At 34.2% G+C, this 20,248-nt stretch overlaps 2 pseudogenes; one reads left to right on the plus strand and one right to left on the minus strand.

Moving 5' to 3' along the window:
- The first annotated feature begins 273 nt into the window (after window positions 1-273).
- Window positions 274-3,626, plus strand: LOC149252047 (pentatricopeptide repeat-containing protein At4g13650 pseudogene; annotated as a pseudogene).
- A 2,438-nt stretch (window positions 3,627-6,064) lies between these two features.
- Window positions 6,065-9,012, minus strand: LOC149252048 (cinnamoyl-CoA reductase-like SNL6; annotated as a pseudogene).
- Window positions 9,013-20,248: the final 11,236 nt, after the last annotated feature.

The raw sequence follows: 20,248 nt of genomic DNA on the forward strand, positions 1-20,248 counted from the left end.
CATCATTGTCTCTTCTTCTCAGATAGCCAAAGAGTTTCACAAAAGTCATGACTTGATTTTTGCCAACCAACCTCTAACAGTTGTTGGGATATTAATGATTTACAATTCTAAAGACGTGGCCTTTGCTCCCTATGGAGATCACTGGAGGCAAGTGAGAAAGATATGCGTGTTATAACTGCCGACTACCAAAAGAATCGAGTCCTTCATTGGTGTGCGAGAGGAAGAGGTGTCTGTGATGATCCATTTGATCTGGGAGAGGAGTAAGAAGGGAAGATGGGTGTGAATGTGAGCATGGCAATCTCTACTCTCACCTGCAATATTATTTGGCAAATACTGGCGAACCGAAAATTTTCTGACGATGATTTGGGTTGCGATTTCAAAGGGTTTAAAGCATAGTTACCAAATTCAAATTCAGATTTGAATTCGAATTAAATAACATATGGAAAAAATTTGACTCTATAAAATTCAATATAGAAAAAATTTGAAACTATACATCTTACAAATACTTAAATATATGTATATATATTATTTATTTTTACGCCGTAAGGCGTTTCCCTTTGAAATGAATTGCCCCAGTCATCGCCGTGTCCTATTGTTCACCTTGGACTTGTGGTGTTAGGCGATTGAACAAAGTTTGATCATTGATCCAAAACTGAAATAGTTCATGAAACTGAAACGGTCTATGTCAGATGTGGGAGCCTGGCGGACGCTCGCAGAGTTTTTGATCAAATACCCAAACGTGATGTATGTTCGTGGACTGTGATGATCGTGGGTTATGCCAGGCAGAGGGTAGCCCACGAGGCTTTAGGGTTGTTCTTCCTCATGCGGTGAGAAGGCGTCCAACCCAATAAGTTCACATTCGCCAGCGTACTCCCTGCTTGCGCCGACTCTGCAGACATCAGAGAAGGACTGGACATTCATGAAGAGATCAAAAGAAGCAGATTGCAGAGTGATGTATTTGTGGCGAATGCCCTGATAGATATGTATGCAAAATGTGGCAGCATAGAGGATGCACGCTATCTATTTGACAAAATGTGTGAAGGAGACGTCGTATTATGGACAGCGTTGATTGCAGGGTATGCGTAGAATGGGTAGGCAGAGGAGGCCATGGAGTTTTTCAAGAAAATGTGGCTTGTGGGTATGAAGCCAAACTCCAAAACATATGCCAGTGTTCTGCTGGGATGTGCCAATCTGGAACAGGGTATGGAAATTCATGGGGAAATAATCAGAAGTGGTTTCCAGTCTCATGTCTTGGTTGAAAGTGCCCTTGTAGATATGTATGCAAGATGTGGGAGTGTAGAAGATGCACGCCATTTGTTTGCCAAAATGCGTAAATGGGATACCGTGTCGTGGGCAGTGATGATTGCAGTTGTTACGCGGAACGGCTGGGATGAGGAGGCCCTGAAGCTTTTCCAAGAAATGCAATTGGCAGGTGTGAAGCCAAACTCGAAGACATTCCAATGTATTCTCCTGGCATGTGCCAATTTGGGAGCTCTGGAACAGGGTATGGAGGTACATGAAGAAATAAATAGAGGGGGATTCCAGTCTGAGGTATCTGTGGACAATTCCCTACTAGACATGTATACAAAATGTGGGAAAATGGACAAGGTACGTGAAGTATTTGACCAAATGAATCTCCAAGACATCATATCCTAGATGGTGATGATTGTAGGGTATTCCCAGAATGGGCATGCCAAGGAATCCCTGAAGCTTTTCCAGCAAATGCAATGGGCTGATGTGAAGGCGATAGCAAAAACATTTGCTGGTGTTCTCTCAGCATGTGCAAAGTTGGCAGCATTGGATCATGGTATGGAGATCCACAAGGAAATAATTAGTAGTGGATTGCAGTCTGATATCTTTGTGGAGAGTGCCCTGATAGACATGTATATAAGTTGCGGGAGTATAGAGGAGGGACGCAGATTATTTGATAAAATGCCATTACGAGATGAGGTATCTTGGACAGTAATGATTGCAGGTTATGCACAGAATGGTTCGGGAGAAAAATCCCTGAAGCTTTTCAAAGATATGCAACTGGCGGGTGTGAAGCCGACTACAAAAATCTTTGCCAGTGTTCTTTCTGCATGTGGCAACTGGGCAGCTTTGGAGCAAGGTGTAGAAATCCATGAACAAATAATTAGAAATGGCTTTCAGCTGGATGTCATTGTGGTCACTGCCCTATGATGCGACATCGAGATGTTGTCTGTTGGACGGCCATGATTGCAGGATATGCCATGCATGGCTATGTAAGTGAGGCCATCACACTCTTTGAAAAAATGAAAGCCTGTGATGTAAAACCAAACCATATCACAATGGTTTGTGTTTTGTCTGCCTGCTGTCATGCAGGCCTAGTCTATGAGGGCCTTCAATACTTCAATTGCATGAGGGACTATTATCACATCATACCTGCGATGGAGCACTACTGCTGCATGGTTGACCTGATTAGCCGTGTTGGGCAGCTAGATGAAGCAGAAGGCTTTATCAATAAAATGCCAATCAAACCCGATGCATCTGTTTGGATGTGTTTGCTTGGAGCCTGCAGAATACATAACAATATAGAGTTAGGAGAATCCGTGGCAAAACACCTTTTTGAGTTGGATGTGAGAGATGCTGCACCTTATGTGCTTCTCTCAAACATATATGCTATGGCTGGTAGATGGCGTGACTTTGAAAAGGTTAGAAAAATAATGAAAGTCAGAGGAGTTAAAAAAACTCCTGGATGCAGTTGGATTGAGGTCAACAAACAGGTGCATGCCTTCCTTCTGGGTGAGAGGTGACATACATGACCAAAGAGGTTATAGAGATTGTTTTCAGAGATGAAGTGAACAGGGTATGTTCTGATCTAGTTTTCAAGGCTGTATGCAAAAATGAGGAGCAGACTTTAATTTATATAGCAAACGACTTCCATACTTCCCTCAATCAAAAGCCCAAGTGGTCTGCAAAACTAGAGATATGAATTCCCTCTACCCACCTTGCATTGTTCAAAACATAAAGATAAGCTTCATTCTTAAGACAAGGAGCAAGCATTTTCACTCAACGTGTTTTAATCAAACCAATGAAATTGTTATCATAACTGTCAAATAATTCAACTCCAGTCAACAGCCTTCTCATTCACTCTGCAAGACGTCGAGTCATGGATACCTTGTTAAATTGCTACCAGGCTCAGATACCATTCTTTTATTTAATTCACCTCAGACTTATCACTGAGATTACATGCCCTAACTGTATCATGCAACTTCTGAGGTGGCCGACTTATGAGGGACAAAATGTCTATTCCTTGTCGTGGCAAAGGAATAAATATAGATCCAAAAATATCTAATCACATGGTGCTTGCTACGGGTGTGCTTTGAATCTCCTCTAGGGTAACTACAACAAGAAATTCATCAATCCTGCAATCAACATATGTTAAACCTTGGAGAAGTTTCCTAGCACTCGTTTTCTCCCCTTGGTCTTTAAAAGATTGTCCATGGTAATCATGGAAGTGGCAAAGTTACATGAATACATTTACTGGCCCAGCATGCAAGCTGGGGAGTTTCAGATCCAGCTCAATGATACATTTAGCATTACGAGCTAAACCAAATACATTGTTGATTATACTAGAATAAATTGTTTATTCTGAACAGTTTGGAGAGCCCTCAAAAGTTAGTGTCTTTGATGAGATTAGAATGACAAGAAAAGGAGTGACCTTGATATTACATCTTGGCAATAGTCTTGTCTTGCTAACATGCTGTTTGGTGGACTTAGAAGTCTCCCTATTTGGATGAGTGAGGAATGAAATGTAACTTTCAAAGAAATTGCCATTTCAGCAATAACCAGATTCAATGATTGGTTGCATTGTTGAATATAATTGGCAAATCTTGAAATATCATCAATGATGTTTATCATCCTGCTAATATTGTTGTCCATGTCTGACTCCCAAGTATCGTCCTGCTAATATTGTTGTCCATGTCTGACTCCCAAGTTCTCCAAGTCATCTTTTTTTTCTTTATTGCTTTGTTCCTGTTATCCTTTGACTTGCCGGGGTAGCTAGAGAATCAATTCACTTGTGTTTTGTATCAGAACCAGCAGTTCCATAAATGAGATCTATGGAATTTCCATGGACATTTGCCAGAGATGTTTTTAACATACTTAGCTGACCCTTGTGATGTCAGGTGTTTGGGAGAGAGAGATTATACCAAACTGTGATGCACTCTATGTTCGTCCTCTCACACATGATGATGTTGCTTTTTGGATGTGGGTTGTGATATATGGTAATCATTGGTATATTCTATACTGGCTCATAACACTTTAAATTCTTGTCTTTTACCATGTTGTACCATGGTTTGTTCATAATTTACCTCTAGATAATGTATCACCTTATGAATCAAGTTGAACTACTAGAAACCAAGGTAGGTGTTTTACATCATTTTCCCTACTCATTTTGCACACCCCATCACTTCATCAACATTTTCATGCATTATCATCACTTCTCCTTCCATGCTTGAGTTATCATATGTATTGTAGCAAGGTTCAAAATAAAAAGGAAAATTATTAGGTATAAGAATGTCTAAATAAAAATCAAAGAGCTAAAAAAAATGCTCGAGGTAGAAGCAACTAAAGTCACATCATGCACATGAGACATGCTGCCTTGCTATAAAACCCAGGTTCTCCCAGCCCCATTCTCAGATTAAAAAGAAGGAAAGAAAGAACTAAGCATATAAAAAGAGAAAAAGAAAAATAATCTCTAGCTCTTGAAACATCATTTCCCTTGTACCACATTCACCATCATCACTTGCACCCTATTTAGAATCCTAAGAAATACATCTTGTCTTAAGGGTTTTCACATGTAATTAAGGTTAACGATGTCCACACGATGGTCAAGTTAGGAAAGAGTTAAAGATTAAATTAGTCATCGAGTATTAAGAGATTTCACTTGATTGTAATGATTCGAATTTATGAAGGGAACGATACATATTTATAACCAAAACACAGAGATATAGTGAAATTAAACTTCTATTAATAAATGGAAAATGTTGAAATTGTATCAATGGTATCTCTATCTTTGAATGGAAATTGATGCAAGTAAAAGGAAGTAAGAGTTATGGCCCTGTTGTGGCCAGCAACAACCCCCCTTTTTATTTAGTTTTAGAAATAAAGCTAAATAAATGGGGACCCTTCTAAAAAATAAAAACTAGTGCTTATCTTTCCCTTAGTTTATTTTCAAGATATATGTGAAAAAATTAATCAATCCTATAAAAAAAATTTAACAAGTAGACTCAATTAGTTTTTAAAAAAGTGAATTTATTTATATATTTAAAAATATATTTTTAATAATAAAAAATTATTTAAAATATTGACAAATATAAAATAAAAATTAATAACTTTAAAATTATAAAAAAAAAAAAGTGAGAATGTTTGTAGAGTTTGTTTTAATCCCAACAAAAATTATTCATAAGATATATAAATAGTTTGTTTTTTATTTAATTAAGAAGCTTTTCTTTCATGTTATAAAATATATTAATGAACCAAAACCCAAATATATTAGAAAAAGAAATGGAAATTTACCTTCCATTAGCTCCAAAAACCGAATCCATTCCATACTTTAAATAATAAAAAATTAAAAATAAAAGTTCGATCTTCCAAGGCAGAGCAGTATTCTATTTTTTATCTTGTAATTGAAGAATTTACCATCCCAATATATAAAGATGCTATCAATTTATAAGAAAATATAGAGACAGACAAAAAAAACAGCCCTTCTGTAACAAAATTGCCACATATAAGCGAACATTACACACTCCATAAAACAGAAAAAGTGTAACTTCCCATTCCATTCATAACACAGCTGATGCTTAAAAAGTGTAACTTCCCATAATGGTAAAACAAACAGGAGGAACTTTCATAATGATAAAACAATTCCAGAGTGTGAGGTATCCACTTTTTATTCACACACAAAACAGCCCATCAACAAAGCTTGCTTTCACTTTTCCTTGCAAGGAATCATGAATTTGATTTTACTTCAGAAATTAACCAAAAAAAAAAGTGCATATGGTAGAGAGCCTTAGTCACATCCTTAAACTTCAATGCTGGTCGTTATGGAAATCGACTTAGGGCTATTGCCAACTATCAAATGAAGGCTGGTGCTCGTAGTGAAGGAAATCGACTTATTGCCAACTATCCAACAAACCTTGAAGTGAAAATTACATTACATTATGTACAAAAATGGATATAGTTTGAACATGTAAACTCCCCAAGTTTTCTTGTGCCCCTCATTGATGGCTGCTGTTAAGCTATAACATGGGGAAAAGCTCCCCCCTTCCCTTACAGTTCGCTGCTTAGGGTTGCACGGTTTCCATATCCAACCATTAATCCAGTCAGCTTCTTATTACTCAGACGCTCTTGGCAAACCGTCGAGTCTTCAAATCTGTTACCAAATTATGAAAAAAATCAAATAAATAATGAATTCATGACTATCTTTGGACAGTATCTATGTATGATTAATTTCATTGTGACATAATAGCTAAGATAAAATATCATTAGGTAAGCAACCCAATTTAAATCTTGAAGATACAGAATCTTCAGTGATTTTAATATCTGAAGAATAATTAATTGCTCTGTACCTATCAGGGAATGGTATCAGGTGTTGCAAACTCTGTGCTAAATTGACAGCATCTTCTGCATTACTGACTATTTGATTGAAACATATATATCTCCCATAGGCAGATGGATCTTCATAAGCACATATATGTGCATCCACTAGAAACCTTATGTCTACACTAGCTAAAGTGCCCTTCTCATACATTTGTGCAGCCCCTGCAATCACAAAGACTAGCCACTGTAAATAAACTAGCTAATATTTTGCACTTCCATAGATTAGATCCTCTCCAAGGGATTACTATACCATATTTGTACGTTCTAGAGCAGAGTCTATTTGATATGCAGATCTCTCACCCTCACCTTTAAGATATGCAATGGTAGATCCTGAGCTTTTGTATGTGATACCAGGTCCCACAATCAGAGATGAGTTGATTGTCACCATATTCAACCCCCTGTCCATGGCCATCGCCCATGCAGCCTTCTCTGATAGTGTCTTGGCTAATGCGTACCACAACTGTGAACAGGAAATATTGTGTAATTAGAACATAATACCACAGATCACTGCAAGGTTCGGAATACTGTTATTAAACTGTACAGCTTTGAACTCCACAATCTTTGAGAAACACCCAAATTTTATACATATACCCCTTAAAAAAATGATGAATACCGCACCACAATGTATTTAGGTTCTCTCTGTAAAAATATATATACTTAGCACAAAGCCATTTTAGCCCTGATTCAGTATGCACCAAAGATTTAGACAAAGGTTACATATCTAGACTTTCTCATTATTTGATGAATTTATAACCTGGGCAACTTCAAAGACAAAAATGAATTGGATATGGATTGTTGCATATAGAGAAGATATATGCACTCTGTTGTCTATGATGTGGTATCACTTCAGCAATCTTAAGAGGCAAAAGATCAATTGGATATGGATTATTGCAGGGTTATCTGCAATATGTAGCATGTATTATCATTTGAGCAATTTTAAAAAGCCAAAAGCTAATTGGATATGGATTCATGGACTGAAAGAAGCAAGATGAATATGTAGCATGTATTATCATTTGAGCAATTTCAAAAAGCCAAAATCTAATTGGATATGGATTCATGGACTGAGAGAACGCTGAAGCAAGATGCATTGTATAGCTCAGTAAAATGATGGTGGACAAACTAAAATATGAAAGAGTCAATTGGATTTATTTCTTTAGATTGGAAGGAGAAATTATGCTTTTCCCCACCCAGATACAATTGTTACAAATGTCATGTTTAGCTCATATTAAATATACTACTGTCATGGATTCCATCACCTTGGAAAACTACTATTGTAGCTGGCCTTGAAAAACTGTAGATGCAAACGTTGAAGTTATTTATTAGATTAACTAATCTGATCAAAGCAGCTTTAGATGCAAACTTCTGAGTTACTTACTAGATTAAGCAACTAATCAGACCAATGCTATCGAACATACCATTCAGTTAGATATCATTAACAAGTTAAAAGGAAAAAGTGATAAATCAGTCCACTTTACTTAGATTGTATACTAAACTTAACATTTTGTCATTTAAAAATTATATATACAGACCTTCAATTTCCTGCAAAGATTTGCATCACTCCAATGCCTCTCATCAAGGGCATTAACCTTGTAGTCTCCATCTTCTCTCCAAATTGCTGCAGCCACAGAAGAAGTGAACACAACTTTCTCAATGGTCTAGGTCTGAGCACACGCTTCCAGTGCATTGTGGGCTACTTGTACTTCAAGTTCTGCCATCACTTCCTGTATTACACAAGTCCACATCTATCAATATTCAACCCTTCCAATACATATACCAAAATGCCCACATATTTAATTCAAAGGTTCACTAACTTACATCATAACCTGCAGCACTCTGAGGGTGTTCAAAGCTATAGAACAGACCAGAACAGCCCTTGAGCGCATCAGTAATGCTGTGATAATCCAAGACGTCTGCATAGAAGATCTACAATCGATCCCCATGCAATTTTCTGAGAGACTCAACTTCGCCTGCCACCATTTAAAATCATCAATGAAGAATGCCAGCATACTATAAGTTCAATAAAAAAGAAATGTGAAAACCTTCATCTCAATTTCAAGGTGACTGGGAATTCAAAATAGGGATGGGATGGCACAATTTTCCTATATTTATTCTTAGGGGTTTGAAAAAAAGGTAATGCATCAAACTTGGGTTAAAATCTTAAATTCATAGATTCATCTTAACGTGAAATTTATCAAGAAACTACAAAATCTTGTTCTCTTTTCAATAAATAAACATACCAGCATCTCTCTGCACAGTGGCATGCACTGAATAGCCTCGTTGCAGAAGGCCCTGAACAATCCACAAGCCTACATAACTGGACACATCCATGACACAGACGACCTTGCCATTGCCCTCAGAGGGGTTCAGACCAGAGGTAAACACCAGCATGGTTGCTCTCTCCACAAATCGTTTTTCCGAATGCAGGCCTGCAAGAGAGAGACATAAGTAAAAGAGTATGCGTGGTCGACCATGGCAGGAGCATTCACTAGATTCATGGGATTGGCTTCTGTGTGAAGTTGAATGGCAGGGAGTAGTCTACCCAGGTGGAGGAATTGGTGAGGGAGCAGCCCGCGGGTTATTTCCGAATTCAAATTCCATGGTGAATTAACTTCCCGGCGGCAAGACACGATGGAAATCGGAATGTCTGTCAGGAACCTGTCAATCGTCGACATTAATGCGGAGGGTGGCAGAGCTGGGTGGAGGTCGCGGAGGGTGATGGAGGATGGAGGAATTTCTGGCGGCCGGAGCCAAAGGTTTTTCTAGGCGGCGACAAAAACCGTGCAATTCCTTCGCCTGGGTAGAGTACTCCCATCTAATTTGTTGAACTTCAACCTTGGGAACTAAGACAGATGCTGACTCTTTTTGCTGTGTCGTTTGTTTCTTCTTTCTAAATGATGATGTGCCCAACCACATACTAGCACTTACAGTAATATATTCATCTAAATTTACCATATGTTTGCTTAATATTTTGTGCACTGTATGGGCTGCTATAGCTTTTTAATTTTTGTACTCCTTAGACATTCTTGCAAGCGGAATGTGATGGCCCTTTTATTTTTGTACTCTTAGACACTCTTGGTAGTGCCAAATGGTACTTTGAAATATTGTTGTTATAAAATAATAGATACATTGCATAAGCATCTAGAATGTCGGAACATTGGGAAGGTGGATATGATTGTTTATAACATCAAAGTTTCTTCACATTGCACAAGTATCTAGAATACAAGTATCTAGAATGTAGGACATTGGGAATGTGGATATGAGGGTTTAGAACAGTGAAGTTCCTTCCAAATTTACAAGAAATGTCAGGTTGGGAGTGGCAATACTATAAATTAAATAACTATGAAAAAATATTCTAAATCACAATACATCTTATAGTGAGTAGTGCATTGATATATATCATATTTCAATTTATAAAATGTTTGAAGGTATTACTTACCAATGTTCAGATTACATTCATACAATGTTTGAAGGTATTACTTACCAATGTTCAGATTACATTCATACTCTGTTTGAAGGTATTACTTACCAATGTTCATATTACATTCATACGCTATTTGAAGGTATTACTTACCAATGTTCAGATACATTCATGATAGATGAATATAATCCATGTATATTTGGTTAAATTCAAAACTGACTGAAATATAATGCCAATATTGGAATGTTATGCTTCTTATAAATGCGTATATTCTACTATTTATTTCAATCAAAATGTGGGCTATTTCTGAACTATTTTGTCTCCTAGGAATGCTTCATATTTTAGTATTTAAATTTTATTTCAATCAAATGCCTCCTATCTGTTGGAAATGAAATATGGTATATACTATAGTATATCAGACTTTACTATGTTAGTATACTCAACTATTCAACAAGTTACAAGTAACAAAACTCAGCTACTGTTTTCTATAACTAAAGCCTGGAAAGTAAACTTCACATGTTAGTATACCCAACTATTCAACAGTTAACAAGTAACAAAGCTTAGCTATTGTTTTCTATATCTAAAGCCTGGAAAGTAAACTTCACACGTCATGTCATAAGCTATAATATTTTTTCTTTAGCAAACCATATAGGGAATTAGTAAAACCATAGTATAATTTAAGAAACCGTGCAGTGTAACTTACAACACTACAGTGAATCACATAACAAACTTTAGTGGACAAGCATACCTGGGAAATGCTAGTTTTAGAAAGTAACAAATATGTTGAGATGACCAAATGGTGGCAAAATTCCTCACACAGTTTCTCATGATGTACTACCAAAATTCTCTTCAATGCATCTCTCTTATCCATGACTCTTCAATGTGCCTCACCCCTCAATCAATTGTCACTGCTAAATACACCTTGGTCCTCCTCACACTAGATTCACAATGTTGCTTTACTTACACAATGACTCATAATACAACATGATGTGAAATGCCAAATAATACCTAACAAATGTGTATTCTCCATGATGAAGTAGCTAATTTATAGATAAAAACTAACACTTTAAAATTGTTTTATAGTTTTTTGGAAGCATCATGAAATTGACATTGAAATGGTGAGAAAACATCATCAAGAATGCAAAAATTTAGGGCCCACGAACTTGAAAGCTTGTAGGTGATTTTTTCAGATTGAGAAAGCTTGTATTGGAAACTCGATTTAAATGTTACCAAATTCCATTCCTAGGTCTCAAAGCTTGCAAGTTCTCTATTCTTCATGATGGAGTAGCAATAATCTCTATTCTTCACGATGGAGTAGCTATTTTATAGATAGAAATTAAAACTTATAAAATTGTTTTGTAATTTTTTTGGAAGCATCATGAAATTGACATTGAAACAGTGAGAAAACATTATCAAGAATGCAAAAATTTAGGGGCCATGAACTTGAAAGCTTGTGGGTGATTCCCGTCAGTTTGTATTGGAAACTCCATTTAAAAATGTTACCAAATTCCATTCCTGGGTCTTGAAGCTCCCAAGTTCTGTGCTGTAGTTTTTAAGGACATTTAATATCCTCATGGCTTATATTACTATTCCGTGAAGAAGGAATCTTCCATAATAATCCTCTATGCGTGTACGCATTCGTTTGAAACTTTGATGTTCAATCATGTTTCCCTTGTAAAATGTTACCAAATACCAAATTCCATTCCTGGTTCTTGAACCTCCCAAGTTCTGTGCTTTAGTTTTTAAGGACATTTAATATCCTCATGGCTTATATTACGATTCCCTGAAGAAGGAATCTTCCATAATAATCCTCTATGCGTGTACACATTCGTTTTGTCTGGACGACAAATTCTGAAATTTGACTGTGGGAGTGTTTAAATTGTTTTTGGATGGCGGAAATGGATTTAGCATCCGTCATGAATGCCTGGGTACCCAAAACACTGAAGCTTGACAGTTGTAATTGACATTTTCAAAAAAATTAGCTGGATTTTTTCAAAATCATGTTGTAATTTCTATCATTTTCTGTGCAAAATTAAGGCACTAAAAATTCTAAAACATGACAACTATAATCCACATTTTCAAAAGAATTAGCTAAATTTTTTCAAAATCATGCTGGAATTTTTATTATTATCATGATGGCTCCAACAATTTTTCATGCATTTTCAAATATGGAACGACGACCATGATGTTGTTCACAATGTCGTATCACATAACTAATCATTTCAAGTATAACTCATTATCATCCACACTAGCTTTCAACAATGTCCATTCACATGTTGCTATTTTTCCACACACTACTATTATTTACAAAATATCCATATTCAAAATACACATAACTAATACTTTCAACCCTAACTCATTATCATCCACCCTTTCTTTCAACAATCTCCATTCACATGTCACTATTCTTCCACAAACTATTATTATTTACAAAATATCCATTTTCAGAATACACATAACTAACTATTGCAATTGTAACTCATTATCATCCACCCTTGCTTTCAACAATGTCCATTCACATGTCCTTATTCTTCCCTGCTCTATGCTATTCATCCCCACTCTATACATGTCCCTATTCTTCCCCACTCTATGCTATTCATCCCCACTCTATACATGTCCCTATTCTTCCCCACTCTATGCCTTACGGCATTTTATTTGCAACATAAGGTGCAAATGCTAGTTATAAATTTAAATGAACAATCATTATATTCAAAATTTTAATAAAAATATAAAAGTTGTATAAGTTGATTTTTTTCCAAAATAGCAGTTACTCTTTTTATATAAGAGTTATTGATTTGCAACCAATTTGCTATTTTATAATTTCTTGGAAGGTAAAAAATATCTTTTTCTTAATTGCAATTTGTCATTTTATAAAATTTTCTAATATAGAAATTACTATTTTTTTTTTTTTTTTCTATAAAAATTATACTCTTTTTATTTTTTTCCAATAAGAATTATCAATTTGCTAAGATAGAAATTACCATTTTTTTCTTATAAAAATCGTCAATTTTTTCCAGTAACAAACACCAACTTTCTTAATTCATTATGTGATTACAGAGGCTTGAATATAGAAAATACCAACTTGCTAATTCTTATAAGAAAATTTATAAAAGGTAATTGATCTTATCATTAGTTTTGTCTTTCTCTACATTATTTCAATTTTCCACCAGTGTTGCCTAGTTCCAAACATGTTTTGCCCTTCCCTGTATTATTTTCACCAGGGTTGTGCAGATGCAAACTTGCATTCTTCCAATGCATCAACAAAGCAAAGATGGAATTAAAAATTTCTTCCAATGCATCAACAAAGAAAAGCTGGAATTAAAAATTTACCTTGCAAGAACAATTCTTAATCAACAATTAAAGAGTAAGTTCAATGACCTATTTCCACTAATTCAACAATTGAAAAATAAGTTTTTAAGTTTTGAAGTAACTATAAATTTTATTTTTTTAACAAAATAAGTAAAAAAAAATAAATCAATACTTTTAAATTTACATACTTACAACACCATCTTTTGAATTTATAAATATATTTGCACAATGATTGAAAATCCCTTAATTTGAAAAATTTTTATCTTCTGAATTTATAAATATATTTACACAATGTTTGAAAATCCCTTAAATTGAAAAATTCTTATGTATTTAATCAACCATGTAGATTTGTGTATATTAAACTTCCAAATCTATTTACTATATACCTTGCATATGGCCATTGTTCGGTGTAACAAATCACAGGCCATTGTTCAGTGTAATGAAGCACATTATGTATTCATGTTGGGGTGTGAAACACATTAAGGGACGAAGCAGGAGACAATGAATTGGAGCAGGTGACTTTGACAAAAATATAGCACTATACCGAATTGGAATTCTCCAAATTAATCGTTGTACTGAACCGAACTGGTGAATTAACGTATTTTTTTCGCTGATATGGACGAACTTGGTAACTATGGTTTAAAGAGATCTTGGTAGAGTGGATAGATACGATAAGAGAATCCAACATTGGAGACTTCATTCCATATTTGGATTGGCATGATTTGCAAGGTATCAATCGACGCATGAAGAAGATCCATAAAACATTCAATCAATTCGTAGAGAAAATAATAGATGACCATGTTAATCTCAATCATTTCAATGTCCAGAAAGACGAAGATGTAGAGCCTCATGTTCAAGACTTTGTGGATGTGCTGCTCTGCATTGCTAAGACAGACACCAGAATTACATGGGAAACCATCAAGGCTCTTATGCTTGTAAGGCCCTTGGATCTCTTTAATTCATTTAGAATATCATCAAATTAGAATGAAGACTAAAGACATTTTGAAAACAAAATTTAGAACTCATTAGGGTCATTATTATTTTTTGGTCAATGCTTTTGGCCTTAATAATGCACATTCCATATTTCAAGGTTTGATTAATTCCATTTCCAAACCCTTAGAAAATTTTTGTTAGTATTTTTTGATGATATACTAATCTACAACAAATCTTGGAAGGATCATGTTCAACATGTTGACATGTTGCTCAAAATATTGGAGGAGAAAAAATTATATGAAAAAAATCCAAATGTTTCTTTGGAGTATAGGAGGTGGAATATTTTGGTCATATTATATCTCATGAGGGTGTTAAGGTAGACACTAACAAAATTAAATCCATTAAGGAATGGAAAATCCCCACAACCATAAAGCATCCTCAATGATTTCTCATGTTGACACGATATTATTGTATGTTTGTTAAGAATTATGGGGGATTAGCAGCACCTCTAACAACATTACTGATGAAAGATACATTTTCTTTGACTCCAAAAGCAACTAAGGCCTTTGAACATCTTAAAGAGGTAATTTGAAAGCATTGATATTCGCTACCCAAGACTTCACAAAAACCCTTATTGTGGAATGTGATGCCTCAAGAAATGGAATTGGTGTTGTTTTGATGCAAGAAGGAAGACCCATTTCTTTCGAAAGTCATAAAATCAAAGGAAAGTATTTACAAAAACCTATTTATGAGAAAGAAATGTTGGCAATACTACATGCACTAAAGCAATGGTGACCTTACCTAAGGGGAAGACACTTCAAGGTAAAGATAGATCATGATAGTCTTAAATACTTTTTGGAACAAATATTATCTTTAAAAGAGCAACAAAAATGGGTCAAAAAGATGTTGGGTTATGATTTTGAAATCATCTAAAAAAAATGGAAGCAAAATGTTTTTGCATATGCACTCTCAAGAAAGGACAAGAATGCAGAAGCATTGATTTTTTCCATTTCTATTATCCAACTTGATTGGTTGACCAAAGTAAGGGATGAATGTAATAATGAATAAGAGGTATTGACACTCATTCAAAAGTTGCAGCAACACCCAACTACTTCTGATACATTTAGCTGGAAAAATGATTCATTATGGTACAAAGATCACTTATATCTTTGTAATAATTCCCAACTCAAACAAAATATTGTTTTCAAATTACACACCTCCCGCTTAGGAGGGCACTCAAGATTTTTAAAAATTTATGACATGATCAAGAAGGAATTTTTTTGGGATGGCCTTAAATATGATATTCAGAAGTTTGTGGTAGAATGTTTTGTTTTCCAACAAAATAAAGTTCATACAATTAAGACCCTGAGCCTATTACAAACTTTAGCCATTTCAAAACTGCGTTAGGAGGAGATCTCAATGGATTTTATCATAGGTTTACCCAAGTCTAAAGGAAAGTGTGTATTCATGGTGGTAATTGACAGACTTACCAAGTAGGAACTATTTTGTGCATTATCACATCCTTTTAAAGCTAGTAGAATTGCTATTGCATTTATGGACACAATTCAAAAGCCGCATGGAAACCCAAAGATTATTTTAAGTGACAAAGATCCCATTTTCACTAGAAATTTTTGGACAGAATTATTTTTCTTGTCTTGGTACTCAATTATCTCACAACTCATCTTAGCATCCTCAATTTGACAGGAAAAATGAGATAGTGAACGAATGTTTGGAAGAATATATATTTTTCTTTGTATCTGATAAACAAACATAATGGGTCAAGTAGTTACCTCTTGCTGAATAGTGGCATAATACTTCCTTCCATACTGCAGCGAAAATGACCCCATTTATGGCACTTTATGGATATCACTCACTATCCATCACATCATCTTTAAGAGAAAATTATAATGTTCAAGCAGTGGAATATCACATTAAGCATCAACAACAAGTTCTCAAACTCTTAAAGGATAACCTCACTCTAGCATAGATTTGAATGAAATAAAAGCAAATCAACATCGTAGTGAAAGAAGTATTGATGTATGCGACTGGGTATCTTTACAACTACAACCATACAAAGAAATGTCCCTCAAGCAGGATAAGAAGCATAAAAAATTATCACCCAAGTACTATGTTCCTTACAAGGCATTGCAAAATATTGGTACTATGGCATACAAATTGGAGATGCATTCATCTTCTCGAGTACACCCAATTTTCCATGTTTCATGCTTAAAGAAGGTTATCAGTGACAAGCTCTTAGTTCAAACAATATTTCCATAACTTAACAATGAAGGAAAAATCATATTGGAGCCTGAAGTGATCACATAAAAAAGAACACCACAACTACAGAATCAATCATTTTTAGAGTATCTCATTAAGTATAGGAACTTACCCACTAAATATTCCACATGGGAGAGTGAAAATTTTATATAGAAGCATCCAGAACTACTCAAGCATTGAGGACAACACTTTTTTTGAAGGAGAGGGGCATGTTAGCTCTCGATAATAATAGTGTATTCCTGTTATTGTTATTGATAATGTATCCCACATGTTGTTATTGGTGTACCCCACAAAAGCCCATTGTTGTTAGTGTTGTGCCCTTACATTATTATTATTATGTAGGCTTTGATTATATTGTGACCCCTTATGCTCATATATATAGAAAGGAGGTCTTGTCATTTGTATCACCAAAGAATTTTTCAACTATGTGATGTAAAGGAGGTCTCCTGCTTGAATAGACATTTTCTCAAGTGCTTGATCTATATTTTCTTCCATTTCATGAGATGGTTGCATAACAACATATTTTTTACACAAATGTTCCATCTTGTACTATATATTTATGCAAACATCTAAAAGGCCTGATTTTGAGAAATTCAAATGGAAACTATTATCCTCTTCTTTTATTATAGTGAATAATGGATCTTTGAAATATATAATGAGCATTAAAAGAATCAAAAGTTTTTTTTCTATTAAGATAATGACAACTTCAATTTAAATGTGCTAAAATGTTTTAATTTTGGCAGGGGAAGTAAATAGATTGTATAGCTCTATTTTTATGTCCTATTTCATATCCCTATCCATACACCCTCTCCTTATCCATTGTTTGTTTATTTGTTACACATAGTTAATTTCATTTATGTTTTAAATGCAACCTATTGCAATGATTGAAGAGGGAAAATAAGTTATGCATACGGTGTTCATTCTGCACTCATAATTAGCATAATGCGTTTATTTTCTCATGGATCAAACATAAGGGGTCATGCTAGAGATGATAGGCCTCATAGTCTATCAAAAAATGCAAGAAAAAGAAGTTGTTCCAAGTGACAAACATTTATAGATTTATGCAGGTCATTCAATGATGATATATAGAGACCTTTTTCCTAAAATAACTTCTCATTATGTTCAATTTGCACAAAATATTTTAAAATGACAAGGCGACTATTTAAAATTTGAAACTTCATTTATTTTTTGCTACAACAAACATTTTTTTGATACTTTGAGGATAATGGGTAGATAGGTTTTTTGCGAAACGAAAAAGACATATGTGAGAAATTATTTTGGTACATATATTTCTTTATATATATATATGTTTGTATTGTTTTCTTAACTTTAAATGAAGATGAATCATTTAAATAATTCAATAGTGATGCAGTGCACGTTAAGCAATGCACAATAAGTTTATCATGCATAGTGATGTGGTTTGAAATTTTTTATGACATGGTTCTATTGAAAATGGGTCCTCCCTCCATTTTGAGTCAGGTTGCCACCCATTCTAGTTCATCTCTTGTATTTCATTATTTTCATCCCTTTATTCGAAATATAAGTAGATAAGTATGAATAAAAAAAACTAGTTTCCATATGTAACTTTAGACAAAACTAAACGGATGTAGCAGTTTCGTAAACATCTCAAGATAATCTATCCAGCGATAAATTGTAGCTTTTAGAAGGAAATTGGGTCTTAAATTTTTCACACAAGAGTATGGTATGATCTAGTTAGATTTTATTAGTTTTAATAATTTGTAGAGTTGATTAGATGTTTTGAGTCTTACAAAACTTGTGATATAGGTTTTCTTTTAAAATATAGCAATGGATGGAGGTTTAAGAGTCTAGTCTTCTTGGGAAGGTATATTGTTAAATTTTATCATTTATGGGTTTTTATTTTTATCTGAACTATTTTTTATTTATCCTTGCTAATCATTGATACTTTTTCATTAGCTATACCAATGTCCAATAAGTTTAATTTGAGCCAGTTGCAGTGGGTCTTGGGCTATCCATTGTTTCTATATATTTGCATTTGACTCACATGGTCATAAACATTGTGATTTGTAAAGAATTAAGGGTAAATTATTTTAATTTGTTAAGTTAAGACTTATTATATCTAAACATTTTCCTCAAATAAATTCAATGAAGGATTTTTACCTTATTTTTCTACCTTGTGTTTGTTGCTTATATTTGTCTTCTTCACTTTTATGATTTTAGCTTATTTTATTTTGTATATAATCGCTCCATTGGTATTTAATTTTTATCATAAATACATGTCTTTATTGTATTGTACATTTGATGTTACAACTCTCTTAATGATTTATTGTGAATATTTATAACCCTTATAATGATACTATTAATGTTGATTAGTATTTCTACTTGTTTTATGTTTTATTTTTTCATAATCATTACTTCTTAGATTTATTTTATTTCATTTAATTAACAAGGTTTCAAAATCCTAGGCTGCACTCCCATCTTTCTTGGTCTATCACACCAAGGATTCGAAGGATGTTGAAGGAATAACTTGTACTATTTCTAAACATCAACATATCTTTTGATGAACATATTGAGGAGCATAATGTGATAAATGGTGTTGATAAAATGCCATCTTTTTTCTTTGTTCTTTTGATTTTATTTCTTTCTTTGTTTTCTATTTATCTTTTAATAAAAAATGTATCCTCTTTTCTAGTTTTCCTAATGGTTTGAAGATTACAATTAGACATGCTCCCTCTGTACTAAATATACGACAAGAATATATCACTGCATCATTGCTCCTACTTTCTCAAGAAATAACTAGAGAAAGTTTCAATCCAAGTCAGTTAATTACCTTTTCTATTCTATTAGCTAATTATCATTATCAAAGTTTGCCATAACTTGAACATGTTAATTAAGTTATTAAAATTCTTGTAATCAATTTTATTTTTATGTTTTTATGCCTTTATCGGTTCCCTCACAATCCAAATTGGTTCATGACTTTAGCAATCAAAATAGTATTTATTTCACCTTGTTTAATTTTATTTTAGAAACTAATAAAATTAGACAAGAAATCGAATGATCTTGGGTTGTCGTTTCTAGAGACATCAATATAGCTTATGTTGAACATAGGGAAAGACTGCAAAGGAATAATAATAACTAAATCAATAAATTTCTACTAATAAACACATACTAATCCTCATTATTCATGAAGGCTTAGAGAAAAATCTCTTGAATTTGAATCAGTAATAGATGTTAGGAAAGGAAAGAAAAATATCTAGCATTGAAAGAGAAAACTTGAATGGTATCTTTCTAATTCTAGTTCCAAATGGGCCCAACAAGTACCTATTTTGAATATACCCCAACATACTAGTAGAATGGCAGTAAATCCAATGAATCCACCCCTTTTAGCAAGTGAATATAATGGATATAATCTTGTTTTTTCTACTACCAACCCAAACAAAGTTATTAAGAAATATGGCTTGTTTCAATTTGAGGACATCAATCCCTGGCATGTACCATCTCCTCTAGATTTAGCCCCAACCACTGCACCATTACCCATGTTTAAGGATTACCTACCTAAATTTTCAGGCAATGGAACATCTACTCATGGAGAACACCTTAATTCTTTTTCCAATGCTTGTAATAACATAGGAACCAACACTAATGATGTTTCCATGTGATTTTTTGTGAATATGTTAGAAGGAAAGGTTGTAGACAATTTCTTTAGTC

The sequence above is a fragment of the Pinus tabuliformis genome, chromosome 7 (assembly GCF_031772625.1).
Source record: "Pinus tabuliformis cultivar Carrire ecotype Pingquan chromosome 7, CPIR1, whole genome shotgun sequence".
In the NCBI taxonomy this organism is placed as follows: Eukaryota; Viridiplantae; Streptophyta; class Pinopsida; order Pinales; family Pinaceae; genus Pinus; species Pinus tabuliformis.